Below are 12,199 nucleotides of genomic sequence, written 5' to 3' on the forward strand. Positions count from 1 at the left end.
GGAGTAAATGCAATGTTGTTGATCCATCAGTTTTCTCCTATCAAAGACATTCAACTGTTTTAAGGTCACCATTGGCCTCATGGTGAAATCCCTGAATGGTATCCTTCTTTGGCAACTGAGTTAGGAAGGACGCATGTATCTTTGTAGTGTCTGGGTGTATTGATACACCATCCAAAGCATAAGTAATAACTTCACCATGCTCAAAAGGATATTCAACTTCTTTTTTTCTTTCTTTTTAACCCATCTACCAATAGGTGCCCTTCTTTGCGTTGGAAAACCTCCCTGGTCTTTGTGGTTGACCGAGGGACCTTACAGATAATTGTATGTCTGGGATACAGAGATGAGGTAGTCATTCAAAAATCGTGTTAAACACAGAGTGAGTCCATGCAACTTATTATGTGACTAGTTAAGAACATATTTACTCCTGAACTTATTTAGGCTTGCCATAAGAAATAGGTTGAATAGATTGACTCAAGACCTTTCAGCTTTTAATGAATTTGTAAACATTTATTTAATTTTTTTAAACTTTGACATTACGGGGTCTTGTTTGCAGGCCAGTGACACAAAATCTAAATGTAATTGATTTTCAATTCAGGCTGTAACACAACAACATGTGGAAAAAGTCCAAAGGGGCGTAAATACATTCTGAAGGTAGTGTAAAGCTCTTTCCAAATGTCTCAACAATAGGAGAGAATTGTAAATGGTCCCTTTCTTTCTGATATCAAGATATGTGATCACATCCTTTACAGGGATATTGCATATTGACTCATATAATTTAGCAGACACTCTTATCCAGAGCAATTCAGGTTTGCTCAAGGGCACATCGACAGAGTGTTCACCTAGTCGGCTTGGGGATTTGAAACAGCAACCTTTCAGTTATCTGCTCAACACTCTTAACCACTAGGCTACCTGCGGTCAATAATTCACAATGCAAATAATTCACATTTCCTAATTCACATTTCCTAATATTCAGAGATAAACCAGACATGCAATAGACAATCTTTGGCGTGATGAAGTGACGTCCTTGGTCACGTGGTAACGTTACTTAGAAACTACACTGTATACCATCTATGCTTTGAAACGAGCTACCTATGTTTTTATTTAACAAAAACATTTTATATATATAATTGCATGATTTAGGATGTTAAATACAACACTGAACAGGCTATGCTTCTCGAAACTTATCATTTAAAAGTTAGAAAGGAAGATTGCCGTCCAGTACAAACAGAATGAGCTGCACTCCAGTAGCTCTGGAGGTGAATTGGAAGAGAGTGAGGAGGAATTACCTGAAGTGGCAGGCTCCAGCCTCGCACCGATGGTCATGATAAAGACAAATGTGGTCCAGTAGCAGTAACATTTTTGAATCAGTAAAGGTAACCAGAAGTGGACTTGTGATGATTTTTTGTGTTTCTTCCGCCCAGAGGGAGCGGGCGCTCCACGCCACGTGAATGGGGACAGGAGCTCTTACTTGTTTTGCTTTCAGGAACAGGGTGGAGAAAGGAAAGGAGTGATTACTGGGTGGAGGTGGATCAACTGAAGTAGGGGTGCCCATGTTGCTGGGGATCAGAAGTATTCAATGTGAGAGAAGCAAGTTGAGGTTGCCAGGGTCAGAGTTGTACAGAAGGTGTCGTATGCCGAGGCAGTGAAGAAAGTAGAGGAAGGTGGGTGATGGATCCTAAGAGGCTCCCGGTGAGTAGTAGACTTTTCACAAGTACAGAGTGAATTGGGAAAGGGGGATTTAACCCTGAATCTCTCTGAATCAGAGATGTATGGGGGGCTGCCTTAATCAACATCCATGTCTTCGGTGCCCAGGAAACAGTGGGTTAACTGCCTTGCTCAGGGGCAGAGCGACAGATTTTTATCTTGACAGCTTGAGGATTCAATCCAACAACCTATTGGTTACTGGTCAAATGCTCTAACCACTAGGCTACCTGCCGAATGCAATGTGCTTCAGTAAGGTTGGCTTTTTAGTGTTCCCTGCCATCATAGAAAATAGGTGTTGTGGTGGCAGCTGCAGAGAAGTACTTGGGTTTACGATATTTTATTGCAGAAGAGTTACAAGGGTGTGTTGAATGGTAGTGTCCCGGGCTCCCAGGTCGTCTCCCTGGTGTAGAATCAGATAGAGTCAAAATAGGGGAATGGGATGGTGGGTTCTTAATGAGTTGGCAGGGATTCTTTTTTTCCTTTTTGTTTCACAAAGTCTAATGGATTTATACTCCAGTCCAGTTGGGGGTGGTAGTGCACCATCAATATTGGATGCCAACTGCTGTTAAACCCAAACAAACAAGAATTTGTATTTATTTACTTTTATTTAACCTTTATTTAACTAGCCAAGTCAGTTAAGAACAAATTCTTATTTACAATGACGGCTAACGGCCTACCCGTCATTGTAAAGAAGAAGAAGAAGAAATAGGTCAATGCAAACCGTGGGGAGAGCAGTATTGGCTCACATTCAACAAATCTGATCTAATAAAGTGGATATTTATCAAATCCGTCATGATTGATGTATTGTAACAGTCCCACAATGTGGTTACTAGAGTACAATTTTATATATTTGTCTGTTTTCACTGCATAACATTTAGAAGTTGTTCCTTTTCAGGTTTAGAAGAAGTGACTGCTAAATGCGAGTTCGTATTAGCTGGTAGTATAGCTAGCATAAGGAAATCAGTGATGGTAGTCAAAGTATTTTTTAACTGCAATACATCTGATCTTTACCTCAACATAGTGTGAAATACACATAAACAATAGCGTATATGTAGGCACATTTTGCTGGGGTGCAATGAGGAGATTCGGGATCTTTCCACAGGTGGATCTTTCCCTCACGGCATCTTTCCCTCCCCTGCGATTCCATGGCATTTCCATTGTTTGGGTCGAGTTCATTGACCTCTTTACTATAGACTCAGTCTGTGTTAACAAGCAGAAGAACAAGTTTTGCTGTGAGCCAATGGGGTAACCAAGGTGACCATGGTTTGTTTCCCCCAAGGCGGAGAGGGCCTTAACGTTCTATTTAAGTCAATTACAAAACTACATTTAAGAAAAGTACAACGTCTAAAGATAACGTTTTCAACATCGCCAGCTCCCAAGCGTTCTCACTATTTAGAAAAATGTACAAGTGCATGTGTGAATTGACAATGTGTTTTTGCACATCCCACCCCCTGGCACGTGCTCAGAGAGTGGGGTCAGAGATTATTGACAGCAACCCTGGAGCAATTAGGGTTAAGTGCCTTGCTCAAGGGCACCAACAGATGTTTCACGTAGTCAGCTTGGGGATTTAAACCAGCAAGCTTTCAGTTACAGGCCCAACATTCCTAACCGCTAGGCTACCTGGCGCAACATTAAACTAGCCAAGATCAACAAATGCACTACACAGAAAGAGTTAACCGTTTTAACTAACCCTAACCTTAACTCTTAACCTAACTCCTAAACTTAACCCTAACCTTAACCCTAACCGCTAGCCTAGCTAACGTTAGCCACCTAGCTAGAATTCATAACATATTGGACGTTTTGCAAATTCGTAACATATTGGACATTTTGCAAATCCATAACATATAATATGAATTGTAATTTGTAACATATCATATGAAATAGGTGATGGACATCCACAAATTAATACATACCATGCGAGGCGTGGTGTGGCACGTCACGCTGAGTGGAGTGTCTCAGGTTTGCGTACAGATGCTCTGAGACCAGGTTGTCCCTTGTTCTCACTGTGTGAACACTTTAAGGAAAGAAATTCACCACAACAATGTTATTCTAATCTAATACAAAGAATATGTACAGTGGGGAGAACACAAGTATTTGATACAATTCCGATTTTGCAGGTTTTCCTACTTACAAAGCATGTAGAGGTCTGTCATTTTTATCATAGGTACACTTCAACTGTGAGAGAAAACAAAAATCCAGAAAATCACATTGTATGATTTTGAAGTAATTAATTTGCATTTTATTGCATGACATAAGTATTTGATATGTCAGAAAAGCAGAACTTAATATTTGGTACAGAAACCTTTGTTTGCAATTACAGAGATCATACGTTTCCTGTAGTTCTTGACCAGGATTGCACACACTGCAGCAGGGATTTTGGCCCACTCCTCCATACAGACCTTCTCCAGATCCTTCAGGTTTCTGGACTGTCGCTGGGCAATACGGACTTTCAGCTCCCTCCAAAGATTTTCTATTGGGTTCAGGTCTGGAGACTGGCTAGGCCACTCCAGGACCTTGAGATGCTTCTTACGGAGCCACTCCTTAGTTGCCCTGGCTGTGTGTTTCGGGTCATTGTCATGCTGGAAGACCCAGCCACGACCCATCTTCAATGCTCTTACAGGGGGAAGGAGGTTGTTGGCCAAGATCTCGTGATACATGGCCCCATCCATCCTCCGCTCAATACGGTGCAGTCGTCCTGTCCCCTTTGCAGAAAAGCATCCCCAAAGAATGATGTTTCCACCTCCATGCTTCACGGTTGGGATGGTGTTCTTGGGGTTGTACTCATCCTTCTTCTTCCTCCAAACACGGTGAGTGTAGTTTAGACCAAAAAGCTAAATTTTAGTCTCATCAGACCACATGACCTTCTCCCATTCCTCCTCTGGATCATCCAGATGGTCATTGGCAAACTTCAGACGGGCCTGGACATGCGCTGACTTGAGCAGGGGGACCTTACGTGCGCTGCAGGATTTTAATCCATGACGGCGTAGTGTGTTACTAATGGTTTTCTTTGAGACTGTGGTCCCAGCTCTCTTCAGGTCATTGACCAGGTCCTGCCATGTAGTTCTGTGCTGATTCCTCACCTTCCTCATGATCATTGATGCCCCACAAGGTGAGATCTCGCATGGAGCCCCAGACCGAGGGTGATTGACCGTCACCTGAATTTCTTCCATTTTCTAATAATTGCGCCAACAGTTGTTGCCTTCTCACGAAACTGCTTGCCTATTGTCCTGTAGCCCATCCCAGCCTTGTGCAGGTCTACAATTTTATCCCTGATGTCCTTACACAGCTCCCTGGTCTTGACCATTGTGGAGAGGTTGGAGTCTGTTTGATTGAGTGTGTGGACAGGTGTCTTTTATACAGGTAACGAGTTCAAACAGGTGCAGTTAATACAGGTAATGAGTGGAGAACAGGAGGGCTTCTTAAAGAAAAACTAACAGGTCTGTGAGAGACGGAATTCTTACTGGTTGGTAGGTGATCAAATACTTATGTCATGCAATAAAATGCAAATTAATTACTTAAAAATCATACAATGTGATTTTCTGGATTTTTGTTTTAGATTCCGTCTCTCACAGTTGAAGTGTACCTATGATAAAAATGACAGACCTCTACATGCTTTGTAAGTAGGAAAACCTGCAAAATCAGCAGTGTATCAAATACGTGTTCTCCCCACTGTATGTCCCAAAGTAGTGTCTTTGAAATTCTCCTACACTATATCAAAACCAATCACACGTGTTTCTTTTATAAAGAAAATCCTAGTTTATAAGGACACTGTTGGCTTCCTCGTCTGCCTCAAGCCGTATTCACTTTCCTGTGAACCCTTTGCACCACCTCATCCTGCATTGTTTAGCCCCATCTACAGTATGTCAAGCGGCAGTTCCAACTGTGGTTTATGAGTCACACATCTTTGAGGTCTTGCCAGAACCAGATGATGGATACTTCATGGAAGAGAAAGGCCCTATTCTTAGTCATTATACTTAAATAATATGTCTATGTTGAACACAATGCCTATGGTGAATACAATGCCTATGTTGAATACAATGTCTATGTTGAATACAATGTCTATGGTGAATACAATGTCTATGTTGAATACAATGTCTATGTTGAATACAATGTCTATGTTGAATACAATGTCTATGTTGAATACAATGTCGATGGTGAATACAATGTCTATGTTGAATACAATGTCTATGTTGAATACAATGTCTATGTTGAATACAATGTCTATGTTAAATACTATGTCTATGTTGAATACAATGTCTATGTTGAATACAATGTCTATGTTGAATACTATGTCTATGTTAGACCATCAAAAATAGAGTACAACAGTTGCTTTGAGAGTGGTGATTAGCCTCACAGCAAGAAACTACATTTCTATGATCTTATCATATTTAACAAACATTGTTCAATAAATTAATCCATTACAAGAATATCAATGACACAGATAATGAATAAGGAAATGAATAATACATATCACAATTGAATTTGACCTGAACACAGTTGTTCATCAATTATAACTCTCTATTTATGTGTGGTCCCTACTGACCAATCGAAGTGTCAGGTTGATCATTAATGGGCCTTCAGTCTGGCATGTTGACCAGGTGTTTGGCTCCTCTACAGTGACTCTGTGTCACACTAACTAAGTAGTAATGGAAGGCAGCCTGGCTCTCTGAAACAAGAGCTGTAGGCCCATGTGACGTCACACTCCATAGAATAGCATTCCACTTAAAGGCTGTGATCTTCCGTTATATACCATGCTTAAAATAATGGTCATATTTTGATTCTCACTAACAGATGATATATACTGATTGCTGTGTACTGTAAATTACTTTTCCATGTCCACTGACGTACTCTGTTTACTCTCCCTATCAATACTCTAATAGCTCTTTGTACATCCTTCCAATTCCTTGCTTTTAACTGGTGCGCAAAAATGTGAGCCAGGTAAAAATGGTACAAATGTGTGTTTTTGTTTGTGTGAGCACACATCCGTGTGTGTGGTATACTAAACCGGATTGAGACAAAGCTTCCTGGTTATCGTTCTAAGGAAATAGAATATGGAAATTCTCTTTTACCATCTTAGATTTTATTTTGTTAGTAATGGCATTGTGAAATGAGGCACAGCCTCTCCCTATCAACCTGTGAGACAGTAGTTTGTTTTTGACCATCTCCATGATAAGTACTACAGAATGGCCATGAAATATGATGCCATTCCAAAACTCAAAACGATTTTTCAATATGTTTTTGAACAGACAGTTCTTGAAAAAGTAAGAATAACAAAAAGGTTTTTTTTAAGTTTTAAAAAGTATAAATGTTTCTGAAGTCCTATAAGCCTCAATCAGAAGCTTATGGACAAAGAAGTAAAGCAAACTGAAAAAACGCGACATTAATTGATTACACATCATGATCAGAGTACCCAGTGCATCATCATTACTGTGATGGAAATACTTCAAGCACATCGTTGTCAGTGATGGATCAAAGTCCAATATCTCATTCCCACTTCAGTAAATATCTACTGCATTTCCTCAAGCAAGTCAGCAACGACAGCTGAGTAGTAGAGATGACTATTTGAATAGGAGTGTGGGTGTATTTAGTGGGAAACGTCCTATGATCATAAAAAACATACTGTAGGTGCGATAAAATGCAAACATTTTTAAAATAATTATGAGGTCTTAAGTTGTTAGCTAAATGGGCTGGTCGTTCATTCTATCCATTATTTTTTGCAATGATTGCTATGCTAAACAAATCATTGGCATGTAGCTCCAGGCTAGCTACTGTACTTCTCCTTTGCTCTAGCCATCTAAAGAAAGCAGCTGAAATGACAGTAACTATGAGTACTTTCCTTGGTTTTACATTTGTTTGTTTCTTTTGCCATTTCTTTGGATATATCCATTATAATGATCCTGATAAATGAATTTGTCTGGCTCAGAGAAACTGTCAGTCACTTCACGTTCATATGCATGGCACGGAGGTGATCGCAATAAACCTTCCACAGGTCAGAAACGCAGACAGCAAGGTTTAGACAAACCCTAACTGTTGCAAACTAAATGCTAACCTAGTAGCATGGGGGGAAATTGTTTAGATACTTTTTAACGGGGGAGATGATGTTAAGGCTATAATATAAATTGACTGGCTGGGTTGTGGGACAGTAGTCTGGCTGATACCAAACTCGAAGTCCTCCTGACTTGAGAGTCTGGAAAGGCTGTTTTGATGTTATCTCACTCAAACACCTACAGGCACAGCCACACAAAGCCCCTGAGTGCCGCCCCCTTCCATTACAAATGTTGGATTTTCAAATCCAAACAAGGAGAGGTCTCAACCAATCAATCCATCTGCTCAATTTCAGAGTGAATATTGCATTAATAAACAGCCTCCTTTCCAGACCAGTGAGTCACAGCTCTTCCTTGCTGTGTGGTACCGTGAGTCGCGTCAGCCAGGCTAGTGGATAGTGGATGCGCATTAATAAATCAAATTGAACTGTTAACAGGCATTACCCGGTGAATGCGGGGATTGTTGTGCTATAACTCCCTTCTATCAACCAGTCAGCATCCAGGATCCAAACAACCCGTTTTATAAATGTTTTTATATAATTTACATGGTGACAGCATGGTATCCCAGGAATAATGAACATTCCAAAGCACAAAACACTGCGCCTGAATCTGATTCATTGCAATTCAATCTTTGAGGACTGCAATCATAGAAATACTATTTATTTATGCCTATTAATAAGCCATTGTCAACATCTCATCTATGGTTATTTTGCTGGTGGCTCACTGTCACCCTACGTTTACATATTACTCGTCCACCAGCCGGCTCCATTTTACCCTGGCAGATTACACCCAACAGCGTTACAATATTATGTTTTACCCTGGCAGTGGTAAAATGGTGATGATAAGGTAAGCTGTATTAAAGCTTTAATGGTCTAAGTTATATTGGTATTGAACTGTGCAGGTTTGATAGGAGTTCCACCCTCTTCATCACACGAACCATCAACAGGGAAAGGCAGTGGTTTCTCTTTCCATGTTTTCTGTGCCTAACTAAAAGGCTTTATAAAAATGTAAATGAAAAACAAAAAACATTTATTTAAAAACTGATGAGATATTCATAGTTTTTAAAAACGAACAGCACCTAATTACTTTAGGCTACATAGTGTGCCAAACTGACACATTGACAATGCCCACAGCCTAATCTCTTGTGTACAGACTACATAACATAAATGGTGTAATTTACATGGGGTTGCCAAGATTACCCACAAGATTACCCACAAAAAAAAAACATAAATATGAGTGCGCATCATGAATGAATGACTACACACCATTAATGTTATTCTGAGAGAAATTTGAGACATTTACTACTTTGGAGCAGGGGCCACTTCAGGTTTAACAAGGGCCGCTTCAGGTTTAACAGGGGCCACTTCAGGTTTAACAGGGGCCGCTTCAGCTTTTGCAGAGGCAGGTTCACCTTGTACAGGGGCCGCTTCAGCTTTTGCCGAGGCAGGTTGACCTTGTACAGGGGCCGCTTCAGCTTTTGCCGAGGCAGGTTGACCTTGTACAGGGGCCGTTTCAGCTTTTGCTGCTCCTTCTTTGGGTGGACATAATTTCCTGGAGAAAACAAGAGGTTTTATTATCATCATGAACTTTGTTGGATGTTTCACCAGTGCTGTGAGTAGACTTCCAGTTTTATTTTTGACTGGAACAAATTGCAAAATTCACTGAAGCTGGAGACTTATATTTCCCTCACTAACTTTAAACTATCTGAGCAGCTAACCGATCTGCTGCAGCTGTACATAGCCCATCTGTAAATAATCCATGCAATCTACCTACCTCATTCCCATATTGTTTATATTTACTTTTCTGCTGTTTTGCACATCAGTATTTCTACTTGCACATCATCATCTGCACATCTATCACTCCAGTGTTAATTTGCTAAATTGTAATTATTTCGCTACTATGGCCTATTCATTGCCTCACCTCCTCACGCCATTTGCACGCACTGTATATATATTTTCTTTTGTGTTATTGACTGTACGCTTGTTTATTCCATGTGTAACTCTGGGTTGTTGTTTGTGTCGCTCTGCTTTGCTTTTTCTTGGCCAAGTCACAGTTGTAAATGAGAAATTGTTCTCAACTGGCCTACCTGGTTGAAAAAAGTTTAAATAAAAAATTAAAAAAATTCCCCCCCCAAGGTAATACAAATCTGCTACTTACGCTGTATCTGTTGAGTCCTTTACAAAACCACACACTTTGCTCCTCTGCTCCAATTGCTGTTCGAGTGTGGTAATCTCCCCAGTCCAAGCCTCCTTTTCAGTTTTGAACGTCGCTGAGGAGAACAGACAAGGAGAGGAGATCAGAAGAGAAGAGCAGAGAAGAGAAGCAAAGGGAAGCCTCTTCAGAAATGCACCCAGAGAGAGTGATGCACTACATTACAGTGGCTGACATGTTACCAAATTTCACCACCTTGTGGCACATGTGGCTACAAGAATAACAACTCTACTAGAAAAGACTCACATACCTTCAATATCACTCTGCTCCTTCTGTATGGGTGCAAGTACTTCCTCCTTTTGTTTCTTTGTACCAAAGTGAGAGAGAACACAAATATAGGTAAAGGGGAAAAATAACATTCACGCCTACTGTTTGCTGTACATACTAAGAATCCTTATCCGAGTCCTTCAAATCCTTCTACTCAGCACATTCCACTGCGCACAGATGTCAATTCAACGTTTATTCCACATTTGTTCAACATCATTTCATTGAAATGACGTGGAAAAAATGTTGATTCAGTCAGTGTGTGTCCAGGGGGTTGACAAGCACCACACACCAACCTGGGTCAAATGTTAAATACTTTCAATTGCTTTTTTTGATTGCTCTGGTTTAGTGCACCCTGTTCCAAGCTACACAGCCCAAAGCCATTGTCACTTATGGGACTATTCCATTGGATCCATTGTACCAGGAAAACGAAATCAAGAACAGCTCCATTATTTGACATACCTGTATGTTCAGTAATCGACCCAGGTCTGTCTAGTGAAGGGCAGCCCTGTACCTGGAGAGCTACTGTCCTCCAGATTTTCGCTCCAAACCTAATTTAGCACACCTGATTTTACTTTTAGCTGCTCACCAATAACTTATCTAGCTGAATCAGGTATGTTAGGTAAGGGTTGGACTGAAAATGAACAGGATGGTAGATCTCCATGAAGAGGGTTGGGCAGTCCTGGTCTAGTCTTTATAGTACACCAATGGTCTATATGTTCAGTATTTAACCCAGGTCTGTTTAGTATGTATAGAACAGTAATGATCTGTCTCTCACCTTGTCTGCCTGGCAGGCCTCGACCTCAGTCTTCTTCTTCCCCTCCTCTTCGGTCAATTTCTTCACCTCTGCCTCCATCTCCTCCACATTCTTCTTCTTCGAGTCTAACTGCCCCTTCAGCAGGTTTTCCACCCACTGCTTCTCCTTGAGTTGGTTGACGCGCGCCTGTTGCATCTGATCCAGATGCAGGTTCTGCAAGGTCAGCTTGGCTTCTGTCAGGGGCTGGCCAAAGACGATCAGGGCCAGGCCCATAGAGACCAGGATAGTTAGGCCTCCTATCACCAATACAACCCTCATGGCTGCCTCAGAGTTTGTGTGGGTGTTGGTTCTTTATGTTCTTTAAGTCTATGTATTTGTCCCTGTGTGAATGTATGTGTGTCTGCTAGACTTTTATGTGTATATACTGTATGTATATCTATATATCACCTATGTCTTTACAATATTATTGTTGTGTGGCAGAGAGCACAGTGACTATTAAACGGTTTACCTTATTCACTGAGTCAATGATAATGTGTGGTTGTATGAGTGCGTTTCTATGGCTCGTTTGTTACCATAGTCCTCCGATAACCTACAGCATGAAGCCTGAAGCAAATCTATGAACTTCTTTGCATATCATTTTGTTCCTCTTCCTTTAATCTACAGTAAATCTGATTCTTACTGTCATTCCTGGTCCTGTATTCTTCTTCCTGGGTTGCCTCTAGTTTTCTTAGTTCAAAAGATGCTTCGCAATCCAAATTGAAAGCACTGTTAAAGATCACAAAAAACACCTCAATCCTCAAAATCTGTGTAAAGAATGAAGAGGATGTCTTGTCCAACTCTCTAGCACCACCTCCTACCACTCCCCACCTCCCTTTATCTGGTTGTGTGGTTGGTTAGGATTATGGCATAACCGGTTTGACAGTTCCGACAGGTAGGATGGGTCTAATCAAGTGGCTAAGGTGTAAGAAAGGATTTCAGGTGAACAAAAGAGCAGAGCAGTCACAGATATAGTCAATCATAAATCACTTCGGTTCAATACAAGTTTGCAAACAGGGAGACACCTCTCACACAGAAGCCAAGAAAAATGTCTAACTCGCCTTCTCCAAGTAGGCCCTAATATTCCAGTCTCACAGCACCAATGTTCCGTCAACATCAGCCTGGGAGGTTTGTACGGAGTTACAACAAAAGACAGTGACTTTGCAAGCTGCTACAGAATGAC

At 40.9% G+C, this 12,199-nt stretch overlaps 2 long non-coding RNA genes across 2 annotated transcripts; both read right to left on the reverse strand.

The window, feature by feature from the left end:
* Positions 1-7,254: 7,254 nt before the first annotated feature.
* LOC139406078 (uncharacterized) lies at positions 7,255-10,267 on the reverse strand. Its single transcript, XR_011633933.1, has 3 exons — positions 10,210-10,267; positions 9,906-10,017; positions 7,255-9,299 (listed from the first exon to the last, which is right to left on the reverse strand). It is a non-coding gene; the product is annotated as an uncharacterized lncRNA (long non-coding RNA).
* A 734-nt stretch (positions 10,268-11,001) lies between these two features.
* On the reverse strand, positions 11,002-11,772 carry LOC139406079 (uncharacterized). The gene is made up of 2 exons (XR_011633934.1): positions 11,660-11,772; positions 11,002-11,223 (listed from the first exon to the last, which is right to left on the reverse strand). It is a non-coding gene; the product is annotated as an uncharacterized lncRNA (long non-coding RNA).
* Between the last annotated feature and the right edge of the window lie 427 nt (positions 11,773-12,199).

The sequence above is a fragment of the Oncorhynchus clarkii genome, chromosome 3 (assembly GCF_045791955.1).
Source record: "Oncorhynchus clarkii lewisi isolate Uvic-CL-2024 chromosome 3, UVic_Ocla_1.0, whole genome shotgun sequence".
Taxonomy (NCBI): domain Eukaryota; kingdom Metazoa; phylum Chordata; class Actinopteri; order Salmoniformes; family Salmonidae; genus Oncorhynchus; species Oncorhynchus clarkii.